General features: G+C 38.2%; 1 protein-coding gene across 1 annotated transcript in view; it reads left to right on the top strand.

Annotated features, from left to right (window-relative positions):
• Window positions 1–16,042, top strand: part of GRIP1 (glutamate receptor interacting protein 1) — a 613,176-nt gene that overhangs the window by 113,895 nt on the left and 483,239 nt on the right. The gene's annotated exons all lie outside the window — the stretch shown is intronic.

The raw sequence follows: 16,042 nt of genomic DNA on the forward strand, positions 1-16,042 counted from the left end.
CAAATACGTTTCCACAATGAATAATTGATATGATTGTTGATGAAAGTGGGTTGCAACCTGTTCTCCAATCACTTTAGGGGTTTGGCATGTTTAATTTGACTTAGGAGAGGGTTCTGTAATTAGGCTGTGTTTTTGGTACTGACTGATGGTCTGTCCCCAAAGCCACTCCAGTAGTCCCAGAAAGCTACTCTGGTTGAGGCAGGAATAGGGCCCCAGTCCACTTGGCCACCCTAGACATTCACCTTTCTCCTAGGTGAATTCTGCTGGATTCTGGGAGAAATTTAACTCACATAAAGGGCTGTGTAGCTAAAAGAATTTGAAACTCATTTCTCTATACCATTAAGTTAGAACAAGTTTGTTTCCCCAAATAGTGCCTGAACTCTGTAGCAATTTTTTATTGGTGAGAATGGCAGATAAGAGCTACAAAGTTGTTCTTGTCAGAATGAACCCAGTAGAGATGTCATGAAGAAAGAATTAGGAGAAGTGAAGAGATGAGACAGAGGGGATTTAGATGGACCAGGCAGATGCACAGATAGTGGGAAATAAAGTAGGAGAGGTGATAAAGGCAAAATCCACATGAGGACAAGGCCCTGAAACCTGGTAAGAGAAATGTGAACTTTGTGCAGGGCAATCAGTGGAAAATTCTAAGAGAAGTGTTGTGACAGCTGCAAACAAGATGGGTTTTGGCAATATTTTTTAACAGTTTTGGGGGTTGGGAAGAACTGTTGTAATCTGCTGAGCAAAAAACTAGGTATTGGTGTGAAGGTTTATTATAGGAGTAGAGAAAAGCCAGATCCCCATTATCTAGATTGTAGATGGTGTGTGCATGTGTGTGTGTTTGTATGATACACACTCTTTCTTTGGTCCGTCATTTACTGGCTGATACAGGGTTACTCAGTGTTATTCAGTTTTGTCTACTTTTTTTTTTTGCCTATTTTTCTTTTTTTACATTTTCCCTAATCTTTTATAGCACTGCCTCCTTAATCTGTCATCCTTGGCGAGAACAGTAGTCTTCACAAGAAACCGCTAATACCCGTGAGCATCAGAGCAGTAACAAAATCATATCCATACTTTGGTGATAGCATTTCTAAAAGCCTGCCTTCTCTATTATTTTGCTTGTCCATTATTTGAGCAGAATTTAAATTTTCTGGATGTCTCAGGATATCCATTTTGAGCATTGTGATTTATGCTAAAAATGAAAACAAAAACAAAACACTTCTTAGCTTTAGGTTCCTTGACTTAAAGTAGGGATAATGACATTACCACCTAATTCAGAGGCTGCTGCAAGGATCAAAGGAGATAATGCTTATGGGTGCTTCCTCTGGGCTGGGCAAAGTAAGCACTGAATGATGACTGTTAGCATCACCATTGCCATCATCATCCTCTGGCCTCCCTGACTGTTAGATAACTCCACCTACCTTGTAGACTTTCCTTATTAGCCTTTGCATGATCATGGTTTTCCTCTCACATGGGTTGTCTGTCCTGTTCACACCTGTGGATTCATACCCAATAAATGGTAGACATTCAGTAAATACTGACAAAATGCATCGTTGAATACGTGATTATTTTAGATTTTTTTTTATTAAAAGGCATTTTCCATTTGTTGCTGGCTGAGTGGTTTCTTTGGAGATGTGTACAATTTCTATCCTTTAAAAATGTATTCTGTTATAACACTTCCCTTTCTGATTTGGATTGCAGCTATGCCCAACCAGCTTTGGAATTTAAATTTCTATGTGTGGCATATAGTTAAGCTATATAGAATACTTATAAAAGTCCTCATGTAAGTCTAATTGTAAACTTGAATAATTTTGCAAGTGTGCACAATAAAAATGGACTAAAAATGGCACAGTTTACTCAACAGAATCATGTTCTTTTCAGTGTTCTGGGGCTTGGATCATGTATGCAATTTATGAAATCATTCACCCAGCAGCAAACAGAAAATGTTTTTAATGAGATGTCAAATCAGATTGAATTGTGGTCATGAAAGATGTTGAATATATTGAGTCATAGAAATTTGAGCTGAAACATTATGTTTTGTATTAAAAAGAAAAAGTAAATGCTTATCTGCTATTTATATTTTGTTCTTAAGTCCTATTTTACCATAGCTAAGGACAAGATGATATGATCAACCATGGGGAAAAAAATGAATAAATTGTGGTATTGTTTTTTATGCTTTTGTTATTAAAGGAGATTGTTGCTTACCCTCTTACTGGGTCTCAATAATAGGTCATTTGTAAATAATACGACGTGTGATTTTCATTCATAATCTTGAGATTTGAAACTCTAAACATTTATACCAGACAAACTTAGTGCTTTAATAGTAGAATCCATTTATATATCACTAGGGTCTCTGGTAACCTCAATGTTTGAGGTCTAACGAGTACTTTTCAGTCCTCATCTGTTTAATCCCTCAGTGCTTTCCATCTAATGGCTACTTCCTTCTTGGAACTGTCTCTTCCCTTGGCTTTGGCACATGGTTTTCGTTCAAGCTTTCTGGCTGCTTCTTCTCTCTGCTCTGCTCCACTCTGCTCAGCCATTCATCCTGCAGTTCCTCAAGGCTCAGTCCCAGTGCTGCTTCCTCCCTAACAAACCAAGCATCTGAGAAAGTGACTAAAAAATACTGAAGCATGGACTCTAAAAGTCTGTGCTCCCCCAGAAGGATATATAATGGCAACTGAAAGTATTAAAATATTTCTAACACATACAAAACATTAATTGTCTGAATCATTTAAATGTAAACCTGATTTAAACCATGGCCTTGGGAATAAACACATCATCTGATTTTTAGTTTTCAGCTTTTTTTGCTACAGTGCTACAAGTGTATATCTTGATGTGATCTGACACACTGAGCAGATGAACCCACTTTATAAAGGAGTCTTATAATCAGCGAGGCCCTGCATCCTCGAAGATGGCCCTGAGAATAACTAAATACGTGGCAGAGGAGGCAGAAAAGAGACAGTGCAGGAGGAACTCTCCTTTCTACACTAAAACATGAAGATGGTTCTTTCATTTCAGGTGCAAATGTTGTTTATAAAGCCTGTCACGTGTCTGTGGCCTTGTGTCTTATACTTGGTTGTTTGTCAGGTTGGTAAATTTAAGGAATCCTGCAGGAACAGCCTGTCTCAGGAGAAGTCTTACTGGTGAGAAGATGCTGAGCAGTGGCTAAAATTTTGGTTAGAATTCTTGTTCACAATGCCTTGCTGATGGCATTGTAGAAGCAGCTATAAAATCAGAGCATCAGTCTTTTCTGTGCCAGAAGTCAACCATCTGTCACCTGCTCAGAAGAGTACAGAAATTATTGTCACATCTACAAGCTAAACACATGAAGCGGCGTGTGTACCATACCAACTGTCTTCATCACCTTCAAACTTCTCACTCTGCACAGATTCTCTCCCGCCAGCTTTCAGGAGTAATCAGCAACAATCACAGTGATTAGAGCGATACCAAGGGGCTAGAAAATGAGCATCATCTTCTAAATAGTTCCACATTTATCATGTAAGGCCTGAGCGTGGCCTTATGGCTACTATTACAGCAGCGGTCTGGGAGGGATGATTAATATGCAGACCACACCAGCCCTTGCTTACTAGATCTTACAGGAAATGGAAGTCGAATCTGTAGGAACAGGATGATTCATCACCGTATGTGGGCTAAAAGAGGACAGGTGAAAGTATTAGTTACCTACACCTTCAGCAGAAAGCTCTCATCATTATGTTAGTAATAGAACTGGAGATGCCCTTCTCAGGCAGTGGGGATGGAGAGAACGTCCACTTGGTTCTTAAAGGGACAGACTATTGTCAATACCTGGAATGTGTTTGAAATGCAACTTTCCAAACTTACTGACACAGAAGCCCTGGAGATACAGCCCTGCAATCTGTGTTTTACCCAGCCTTCCAGCTGACTCTGATGCTAGCTAAAATTTGACAATCACTGTATTGAAGTCCATAAAGAATAATACACTCCTGGTGCCACTTTTTGAAAGTTGGTACATGTAGGCTGACTCTTGTTTGAAATTGATGTTCATAATTTAGGGAGTATATTTGAATATATTTGTGATGGAAAAATGCCATTGTTTAGAACCACACTACTACCTAAGAATTATTGATTGTTTTCCAGGAACGTCTATAATCTCAGGCTCTCTGCTGGGCCTGGGATTGATTCAGAGAAAACTGAATTTCTCTAAATAATAGAGTTAGGATTATTTAGAATTTTCTTGGACATTGTGGGAAGCGGAGGGGGAGAAAAGGGCAGGCAAATAGTGAGTGACCCGGGTGGAGTGGCCCTGTAAGAATCCTTGGAAAGGTCTTTCAGGAAAACTTTAAGCTGTTAAGTGGGCAGTGCTGGGCAGCAACTCCTCCTGCAACCCCCCAGTCTGCTCCAAACACCCTGCTAAGGGGAAGAGCTGTAGATAAGTGTGTGGCAGGAGGAAGGGTGGTAGTGCGTCCAGGGGAGTTCCACATTTGGGTCTGTGCTGAGGACATGGAATAGAAGAGCTGGCCAGATCCAGCAATGCATGAGAATTCTGCAGAAGCGGAGAATAGAGGCCAGGGCACAGAAAACTCACTAAAATGTTGAGGAGCACATTGGATTTTTTCATAAGCTGCACAATGGAGGCTTAAGTCAAACTTTTCTGGATTTTAAAGAGTGTGGTGGTCAAAGCTGACATTTGGGTTCCATGTTTATTATAACAGTTGAATTTTATTTTTTGTAGTGAAACTTGTTATCCTGTGAAAGAGAATGGTATGAAAAACCTGCATAATTTGATCTAAAACTTTGAATGAAGAGGAAAGGGTCTGAAATGGCTCAGTAGTGGCCCTCTGGGTGACTGACACCAGGCCATGGTTTCCCTTTCCCTTTCCGACCTTTGGTGGTTCCCTCCTGTTACCTCCACTTCCCATGAGCTCATCCCTGCAGGACTCTCTCACACATCATGGGGTCCTCTCAGAACTGTGCCCCTCCCTTTTCCTCCTTGTTCCCAGAGAATATACTCTGCTCAGCAAAGTGCCCCATCAAAAATGTAAAGTGCTCTAACTAAAATGGATCTGCACTCCACTTCATCAACTTGAATTTCCAGTGCTATGTCACATTTACCTGAAAGGACATGGACTTTTACCCTCCAAAGGTAGACTTTTTATAGTGGCCTCAGGGTCAGGTTATCAGTCATGCTCTAACTCTGTAAAGGAGGAAACCAGGTTATCCACAACCCGCAGAATCATAGCGTATGGGAGAGCCTGTGAGGTTACAGAGTCCCTTTATCTAACAGATCAAAAGGCTGAAGGAGAAATGAGATGCCCCCGCTAAATAGAGTGCTGTTTCACAACAGGACAGCTTCTCAAGGTCCCTTCTGTCAACAAAGTAGAGAAAAGCATCAGATCCTGTTCCCTCTGAAGTGTTACTTGGAAGAATCCATGGTAATGTAATCTATTATAATAACCCCTGCAAAGCCTGGAACTTGTAGTTATTTATTATCTCACAGTATCAGAGAAAGATTGGAGATAGATTTAAACAATATTATTTTTTTCTTACCTAGGTCAAAGTGAACCTTTTGAAAATATTAATAATTAACTTATGAATATATTAGATAGGATGCTGTTGCCTGCTTCCAACTAATACAAAGGGAACTTAAAAACTGAGAGTATATTGAATCAAACAGTCCCATTGTTTTAGTAGATTTTTAGTTAGATTGCATTTTTAGGGACCACTGAAGATCCTTTTTAATTAAAAAAAAAATAAGATAAACCTAAAAAATTTCCAAATGTTCTATGGTCCAAAGGTTAAAAAGAAAATTATTGTGCCTATCAAATGAAATTTCACAAGCAGGATGATCTGTAAATATATTTACTGCAATGCTGCTTCCCTTTTTAAAATTTAATCAGAGGCATGCTTACTGCCTCTCTTTCCTTTTGCATTTGTAATGAACTAAAGCAATTTCACAGAAAAGAGTAACATTAATGTTTGTAATGCTATCTTTTAAAATAAAGATGTCTTTAATATCTATATACATTTAAATATAAAATAAATCAATTTATGAATATAAGTTATGTTGTTAATATATCATGATTCCTCATGTCACTCAAATATCCTCTCAACAAAATGTTCTTTCCTAACAATGCTCTCTCTCTTCCTCCCCCATCTGGCATTTCTTCTTAGAATCCTCCATGACCCCACATCTCTGGCCCTTTATATGTGCTGAGCCCTCTGCTGTGAAGGTCCTTAGTACATGTAGTCTGCCCCATTCTCTGTCTGGGCTAACTCCTACTTGCCCTTCAGCTGAGTCATTAACCAGAGAAATCAAGGATTAGTTCACTTTAGATGTGCTGACAAAGAAGAGGATTCTGCATAAGGTTAGAAGACATTACCAACAAAGGAATCTCTCAAAGTTTTACATTTGTGCCTGTCTTAGTCTGTTTAGGCTGGTATAAAAGAATACTGTAGACTTGGTGGCTTAGACAACTAACGTATATTTCTCAACAATTTTGGAGGCTGGAAAGTCCAAGATCAAGGCAGATCCCACGTCTGGTGAGGGCTCACTTCCTGGTTTGCAGACAGCTGGCTTCTTGTATCCTCACATGGTAGAGAGCAGAAAGAGAAGCAAGCGCATAATCCTATTCATGAGGGCTCTACCCTCTTGACTTAATCACCCTCTCTAGGCCCCACCTCCTAATACCATTCCATTAGGGATTAGGATTTCAACATATGAATTTGAAGGGGACACAAACTTACAGTCCATTACACTTGCCCCTCTTTACCAATTGACATGCTCACAAAGCACCGTCTACAAATGAAGTCTTCAGTGACACACTGCTTATTCTAATCTGCCCTTGTCAACTACAGGTACTGCATGAAATAAAGGATGTCAGGCTCAATTAGTAATAGATACTCTGAAATATTATAACCTCCCCACCCCAGACTATCTAAATATACCTCATTGTTCAGTTAAACTGTCAAGTCAATGTTGGGGTACCCATCACTGACCTTGGTCATTTGTATATGTGGGAGAGGAATTGGGTCAAAGAAAGTGGGGAGAGCATAAGTAGCAATGTTGTGCCATCTACATACTACTGTGAATTTGTGAATAAAGAAAATCTCACATTACTTAGAATTGGTAAAGGCATCGGGCAGCTGGAAAAAACAGAAAAATTGAAAAAGTCCAGGAAAAGAAAGAAAAACTACTTAGTTTGGGCTTAATCCCTGATGCCTTGGTGGTAGCCACGACTAGCTGGGAGACCTTACATAAATTCCTTAACCTTTCTGGAATGCAATTTCCTTATCAGAAAATAATGATCACAATAGTACTTCCGTATAGTTGTTGTGAGGATTAAATGAATTGGTGCATGTAAAGCATCTAGGATTGTCCCTGTATGTGCTCAATTGAGCACATACAGGGACAGTTCTAGTAATAATATTATTATATCCACTAACTCTCATCGAGCACTTACAGGGTCAGTTCTAGTAATAATATTATTATATCCACTAGGTGGTAAGGGCAATATATGTAACCTAAACTTTTGTACCCCCATAATATGCTGAAATTAAAATAAAATAAAATCATATTATTACTAGTTTTCAGAGTAGAAACTCTTGTCCTCTTCTGAATAGTGCTAGATATTTCAAAACAATGAATAATTCAGGAAAATCATGGTTATGTTACTGCTGCTGTTTAATTGTGCATCCTTTTAATTCTCAGTATATTTATGATTCTGTTTTGGATTTCTCAGGGGAAATAGGAAATGAAAATCAACAGGTGGGAAGATGTAATGGGAAGGAAGAAATGAGCTAGGATTTTCAGGCATGGTACTTTGATGACACCCAGAGCAATGCCTCATGGTAAAACCACATGGGTTAAAGGAATGTTTAGCTTTGAAGTAGAGAAAGCTTTAGGGGACCAACACTTTGGTGGAAGGGGATTGGATTTCCACTGTGTAGTTTAGGATGGAAGGATACCATTAACTGGAGACAAGATTTAGATTCATTGTAAAGAAGACATTTCAGCAATGGCAACAGTGACCTTATAAAAGGGTGAGTCATTGGAACTGTTAAACAGAGACTAAATCACCACATGTCATGAATGTTATTTACAGTATTCCAGCATGGCCTAGGAGACTTGTAACTGAGTAACCTCCAGGGGGTGGGGGTGGGGGCCATTTTAATACTGAGATTTTAAATGTGGGGAAATCAATCAGTTGATTAGGGTTCAAGTCTAGGCTCTACCGCTGAGGGTGTATGACCCTGGGCTAGTCACTCCCTCTCGGGGCCTCCTAACCTCCCTGCCCTGAATGGATGTTTAAAAATCACGTGAATTAATGTATGCTCTCATTGTAACATGTTGTTAAAGGCTTGCTTGCTTTCCCTGCTTGCTTGTCATTTCCTACACATCCATTAAGTCCTCTAGTCACTGGAGACTGTGCTTGGCATTGTAATTTATTTTAATAAAATGGATATTGGTTTCCTTAGGAACTTTTTTGTGGGAAGTCTACTTATTCAAGTAAAAAAAATGGATATCAAAATGGAAAATTTTACTAAATAAAATATATTCAATTCATATCTCACTTTTTTCCACAGAGGATTTGAACCAGATTATTCTTCTAATAAAAACACATCCTGTAGGGTTATTATAAGACATTCTATTGAATTTTAGATTGTTGGAACTTAGGGGGTGAAGTTTATGAGCCTTTACTGATGGTGGTAAGGACAAGATTCTCACCTAAATTTTCTATACTTTGCTTTTTAGCTTTGTTAAAACTGAATCAATAGTCTGTGATGACCCTGATGATTTTCCTGCTTTTCAAGTACTGTTCAAGTAGCTTGGTTTAATTTTGCTTGAAAATCCTCAAGCAGTTAATTTTTAATAGAAATTAATGAGAATTTTATCCTGAAAACCATGTTCTTCCATTTTAAAGCATGGTACATGGTTGGCTACCTTTACTGATGCACTGGCACCTTGAGGATAATAGTATCAAGTAGCAGTCTACTGGATGCTGATTGATGTAATTTTGTCACCCTTTTGTGGGTAGGTGGCCATGACTGGCTTGGGAGGGGCTGTGGGGTTTGGAGGAATGAAAAGGGATCGATAGTAACATTTCCTGAGCACATCTTCTATGTGCCAGAATTCTCATTTAATTTTACAGTGCATATTATCCCTATTATCTTGGTGATTAAATTGAAGTTCTAAGAAGTTGATTAATGTGCCCAAGATCCCAAATTTAATAAGCAACAGAGGTGAGATTTGGATCTAGGTTTCTCTGATTCTAATGCCCAGAGCCTTTCTCTGACATGGGCCTGCTCTAACCAGGATGAGCCCCAGAGATTATCAGTCCTTGCCCAGACACACACAAACACAGGTTGTTGTCCTTGTTATCGTCACCTTTGTTGTGGTACCTTTGAAGAAAAGATGAGAAGAACCCGAAGGGTACACACAGGCTGATATTTTCCACTAATGAGATTTTATTATTTCGCATTATAACTTTTAGAAACTAACTGTGCCAAACAAACTGTATTGTATTTTTTGAAGGAAATCAGAAAAAGGAAAGAAATATTAGTCTCTTTTGTAACCATATGGCATCTTAAGATAGTAAAAGCAGATAGCTTTATGTGCACATTTGTTTAATATAGAGGAATCTAAAAATAATATTGCAGAATATATGTTGGTATTTTTAAAGTTTTTGAATGAATAGTTATAGTTTAAATGAGTTTACAAATACATTTGTAAACTCTAAGTTATTTCCCTTGACACCTACAAAATTTCATGGTTTCATGGGAAATACATTTTTTTCCAGACAAAAGCTTTAGTGCTTTTAAGTAAAAGAAGGCAGGACCTTTTTTGTAGCTAGAATTAAAATTGTGCTAAATAGACTATTTTTACACCCATGCCCCAGCTGGAGTGATAGCATACAGGACGTAAATTGTGTGTGTCTCACTCTTAACTCTGACCTCAGGACCTAACTTATACTCAATTGCTGTATTTACTGGGATATGTATTGGAATTTATCTATTTTTATATACTTCTCTCTCCTACTCTTTTGAGAGCAATTTGAAGGCAGGAACTTATTCATTTTTAGATCCCTAGAGCCTAGGATGCATGAAGTCTCTAATAAATGTGTGTTGATTGACTGTTATAATTGGATGACTTATTCGTCCATCTAATTCATCCAGTGAAATTGGTCTTAACTAAGGGAACTGCTTTCAGCTTTGGAACCAGCAATGGAGTAGGTGAACTTCAAAGTCTCTCCTTCTCCTGTAATTCGATCTACCAATCTGCCTTTGACACTGCACCTATACCTCTTTTTCCTACAACCATTTTACCTCCTTCCTGATGTTGAAAATGCTTTCTCTTGAAGATACTACTTCTCTGGCAGACTTTAATGGAGGCTTTGCCTTCTTTCATTTCCCCACACTCATGGGGGCTGATAGCTAATCTGCAGAATTCTTTATATATACCCCTTGGATACTCCTAGATCAGTGCTGCCAACAGAAATATAATACTAGCCTCCATAAGTCATTTTAAATTTTCTGTTTGGCCACATTAAACATTAAGGAAAAAAAAACAGGTGAAATTAATTTTGATTATGTTTATTCAGCCTAACAAATCCCAAAATTATCATTTTAACATGTAACTTAATAAAAATTATTAACAAGATGTGTTACATTCTTTTTTAATTTTCTTTTCTAGAGACAGGGTCTCACTCTGTTGCCCAGGCTGGAGTGCAGAGGCAGGATCATAGTTCACTGTAACCTCAAACACCTGGGCTCAAGAGATCTTCTCACCTCGGCCTCCTGAGTAGCTGAGACTACAGGCAAAAGCCACCACACCTGGCTAATTTATATTCTTTTATTTATACTAATTCTTTGAAATCTGGTATGCATTTTACACTTTTACAACATATCTCAAACTAGACATATTTCAAGTGCTCAGTTGCCTCTTATGTCTAATGGGTACCGTTATTGGACAGCTGGTTTATAACATTGTTCTTCTGCAATTTCTCAATCTTTAAGAGCCTTTCTCGTATACTACCTGTTTCTTGTTATCTCGCTGTGACCAATAAGACAATTTTTCACTTTTCTGAAGTATTGTAGCATTAACTGCTATGAAACCTTTCCCCTACCCTTTTGCTGCTATCATCTTTGGAAATTCTACTATTTCTCAACATCTTATCACATCATCTTCACTTTACCCATCACCATCATCTCCATTCTTTGATCCTTATTATCACTCCAAAGTCTTGTAAGCTCATAGTTCCTTTCTCTGACTATAATTCCTAGCCTTCTGTTACTATCTGTTCTTATACTCTTTCTTCTACCTTTTATTTTTAATTTTGGGGGAATCATTTTTACAATAATTTCAGGTATAGCATCTGGATTACTTAATTATGCTGCTGTGCCTACCAGATCTCAGAAAAGCTATTATAGATCCATGTGTCAAAGATTCATTAAGCACCTACTATTTATTTGATGTGTACTTTTCTAGGTGCTGAGGATAAGACAGTGAACACACAGCACAGACCCCTGCCCTCAAGGAGCTTACATTCTACTGGGGAAACAGATGGGAAAAAAGCCATTGTCATATGTCATATGCCAATTAATGATAATTGTCATGGAGTAAAGTAAAGCAGAGAAAGGGGTAACCATGTGTCAGGGATGGGGGTTGAAATTAGATAACGTGGCCAATGAGGATCAACAGAGCAATGACCTTTATGCACAACCTTAGAGGCAGTGAGCCACACAGATGTCTTGGGAGGAGTGTTCCAGAGAGAGGAAATGGCAAGTGCAAAGGCCTCAAATATATCTTCAAGCTTTTACTTATTTGAGAAGCTTATAGAGGAAAATTATCCAGTGGCAAAAGAGATCACTGGTTTTTCCTCCAAATGCAGGACTAATGGGAGTAGTATAAAGATGAGAAATGGCAGAAGCCACTGAGCCCAGCTCCCCTTACTTACTGATGAAAAAATTGACACTGAGAATACTTATGTGGCTTGTTCAAGATCTGAGCTATAGAATGACAGGTTTGACCCTGGACCCAGGGCTCCTGCCTCCAGGATAAATAAACATGGGAACTGTGTGGTTATCACGGTGGAACAGTGCAATATTGTGATACAATTCTGATGCTAACCTCCCTTCAGAGGTAGACAGATTCTACAGGTTAGGTGAAGAGCACCCTCACTGCAGATGCCAACCACAAGTTTGGGGGTCCCAGGCCACCTGCATTTCTTACCAAGTGACTATAAATTCAAGAGTTTCTACAACCCCTTCTTCACCTTTGATCATTCACTAGAATCACCCACAGAACTCAGGAAAACACTATGCTTTTGGTTACATTTTTATAATAAAGAACACAAATCAGAACCAACAAAGTGAGGAGATATATAAGGCCAGGTCTGGAAGGGTCCTGCACACAGAGCTTTCACGTGTCCTCCCTTTGGAATCAGTACATGTTGCCTCCAGGCACATCAGTGGGTTCACCTACCCACCAGGGAGCTCACCTGGGCCTTGGTGTCCAGCATTTTAGTTTGTTTGTTTTATTACATAGGCACAGTTGATTACATCATTGGCTACATGATTAGACTCACCCTTTAGTCCTCTTCCCCTTCCCAGAAGTAGAGCTGATGTCACCTGGCTCAAAGCCCCACCCCCCTGATCATGTGGTTGGTCTTTCTAGCTAGGATCCCACCCCATCCTCCTCAAATCTCTCCCCACACCCAACTGTCTAGGAGCCCACTGTGAGTCACTTCATTCACATAAACTCAGGTGTGACCTGAGGACCTACATGAATAACAAAGATGTTTCTATCACTTGGGAAATTCTAAGGGTTGAGAAGCTTCCATCCCAGGAACCCGGGGCAAGGACCAGACACATTCTTTATTTGTACAATAAATAGAAATTGAAAAACTGTTTGCCTTATGAATTTTATTACAAGATGGCTGGCCCAGAGATAGGAAAATAGCAACTAATTGAGGTGAAAACATCCTCAATATGAAGAAAATCTCCACAGTCCAACCTCAAGTTCATCTCTTCATTAGGCACCTAAAAGGATATAAAAGAACAATAAATGAAAACGTGCTTAACTGATCTTTTTCATCCAGGCCTCTTCTGGAGGACATGGCATTGCAGACAGATTTAAATTGCTCAGAATAAAGTTGATGTCACCCACTCCTTGGCTTGAGGGCTTTGGCAATTCCCCTTTCATTACCTCATTGATGAAAGAAGGTCTTTGCTAATGAAGTTTTTTCTAGTGTCTCTTGGGCAGAGGGTAAATCTCAGAACAGATATTTGTTCAGTTGCTTACTGAGTTTCCTCCATCATCTTCCGTGAACTCTGTAGGGTTTTTCAAGTTTAAACAAGCACTTACTTGTATTTGATATCTAGTTAAAACAAAGAGCTTATGTTGAAAAAAGAAGAAAAATATTGAATGGAGTTAAATATTTCTTGGTTTAGAGAACTTGATAATTTCACAAGTTTTTGTTACCTACTATTTTTACTATTAAAAATTTATTCAAGTATTTTTCAAAAATTCATTCAAATGTTTATTCAGCAAACATGTTTTTGGCTATTTACCATGTGAAGGGCACTGTATGAGACCCTGGTGATGTACATGACCAGGACTTCATTTCCCCTTTCAGATCTGTGACTAGATGATTACAACACAATGTGGTAAGTTTAATTGATAATGTTATTTCTTATGTATTGTGGAAGCACAGAGGAGTACTTAAACTACCCCCAGGGCTTAGAGATAGAGGGTCAGGGAAAGTTTCTTGGAGGAAATAATGTCTGAACTAAGTATCAAAGGATGAATAGATGTTTGCCTGGGTAGGAGCATGGCCAAAGATTATTCCAGGCAGTGTGCAAGACATGAGCATAGGCCTGGAGGTGAGATGTAGTGCACTGTGTCTGAGAAACAAAAGCAGTTCTGTGGAATATAAAGTGAGTTGTAAGAAATGACCTGAAAAAAGAGAAGTGATCACATCGTATGCCATGTTAGTAGACCTCGGAGATCTTTTACAAAAGGACATCAAGGACAAGAAGAAAGTACCATTCAAAGCAAAGTGCTCTCATATGAGAACATGAATTGTGAGAGAACATTTTTTCTGCATTTTAGGAGAATGAGTAATGCTGGTGGGGGAGGATGGTGGAGTTAGGAATTAAAAAACAACTGTTAAAGGTAGCAAGATAAAGGTTATGCAAAGGAGAACAACTTATTCTAGGAAGAAAAGGCTAACAGAATATTATGTAAATCTGAGACTTAGATCTGGGCTATGGTTTAATATCATGCAGAATAGAAATTGCTTAGTAACATGTTTAGATCCCTGACACTATTCATATATTTCCAAGTTTAGAAGGGAAACAGGTTCCAGCTTGAGTTGAATAAACAATATTGTACTATATATGTAGGTGGTTTATTTATGGATATGAATGTACATATATATAACTATTCACAAGAATATAAGCTCCTTGTGGGCAGAGATATCACTTTCTTCATTTTATTTCCTTATTGTGTCCTCAGAGCCTAGAACAATGACTGGTATATAGTAGCCCCTCAATTTTTGTTGGATGAACTGAATATGACTAAGACATATATCCTGGTTAAGCTGTTATAGAGGAAGAATGCAATAATGGATATTATGCATTTACAAATGCATAATGCCAACAAAATGCTTAAACTGATTTTACTAGGACTAGAGTTATGTTTGGAGAGAATATCAGCAATGGTTTCCATATAAGACAGAATTTATTTTTAGTTTAATTGTGCAGAAGTGATCTCATCTTTTATTGTAGATTTCTCTGGAGAATTAATGTGTTGATGATCCTCAACCCTTGTGCAGCTCCCCTGGGAAGAGGCACATACTTAGTCGTGCCTTTATATTGGTGTAAGGCTTGGAAAAGTGGTGCCAGCCTCAGTCTGTGTTGACTGTATTCAAGAAAGATGTTAGTTCAGCTCATCAAAAGTTAGTTTGCTTTGGAAAGTTATGCTCAGCCAGTGAGTCCAGTATCCAGAAGAAAAATTGTACTAAAGGCTAAGAGATGTCATACATAGGATAAATTGTTAATAAAATGGAAGCCATCACCTATAGGAATAATATCCCTTGCTAGGTTCACTGCCATTAAACCACACTGATAGTTTGTGAGACTTTGCCTTTGATTTTAGCTCCTTGAGCCAAATGCCTTGGATATTGTTTCTTTATGATGTATAATCTTTATTCTTTTGCTCACTTGCCTAAGAGACTCAATTCAGGGTTGATGTCCAATTATGTGACCTGTTTCCTTAATTCTCAGAGCCTGGCACATAAGAGTCCTCAGTAAATGCTTGTTTGCGTGAATCCCTTTTTGAAAGTTAAAATATTGAAGCAGTCGGTGGGTGATCCTGGTGATTTCTTTCCAGGGCAGGAATTCATTCTTAGAGTAGCAGAGTTTATAATTTGTTACCTTTCCAAAATGATTAATGAGGTAAAAGCAGGAATGGGGTGAATGTCTGCAGATTTGTACTTTTGTTGCTTCTGGACGGATGAAATCCTCGTGAGGCTTTCTTTGGGGTTATGGCTCATAAATGAGATACACGATACACTTAATTCTTGGGTCCTGCCACCTTTTTCAAATTTGCTTTATGTTATCATTTAGTTTTGCTGGGTTGTGGTTGGTAAGATCTTTGATGTTCTCGATAGGTAAAATACGAAAGGAAATATTTAATGACTTTTACTTATCTATAAAATAATATATATATTTTTAACACTATTCAAAAGAATTTCACTTTTCTTCTACTATAATCTTCATTTTCAATGCGTGTGATAATGTTTAGCTGCTAATCCATACAAATTCACTGTTTTATTTAGTTATAAGTAACCTTCAGAATTTGACATGGAGCCTATAGTTGATATTGGGGTCATATAACAATTTAACAAAATATTAAAAAGAGAGGTCCAAAAATTCCAGGGTGATTTAGCAGAGTTAAGTAAAAGAAAATTGGGATGCAGTGTTAAAAAATAATCATGAAGCCTTGAGGTAGAATATTTCTTCTTTGGTATTTTATCTAATACTCCCAGATTTCTAATTTCTGGGG

This window comes from Lemur catta, chromosome 6 (assembly GCF_020740605.2).
Source record: "Lemur catta isolate mLemCat1 chromosome 6, mLemCat1.pri, whole genome shotgun sequence".
Classification (NCBI taxonomy): Eukaryota; Metazoa; Chordata; class Mammalia; order Primates; family Lemuridae; genus Lemur; species Lemur catta.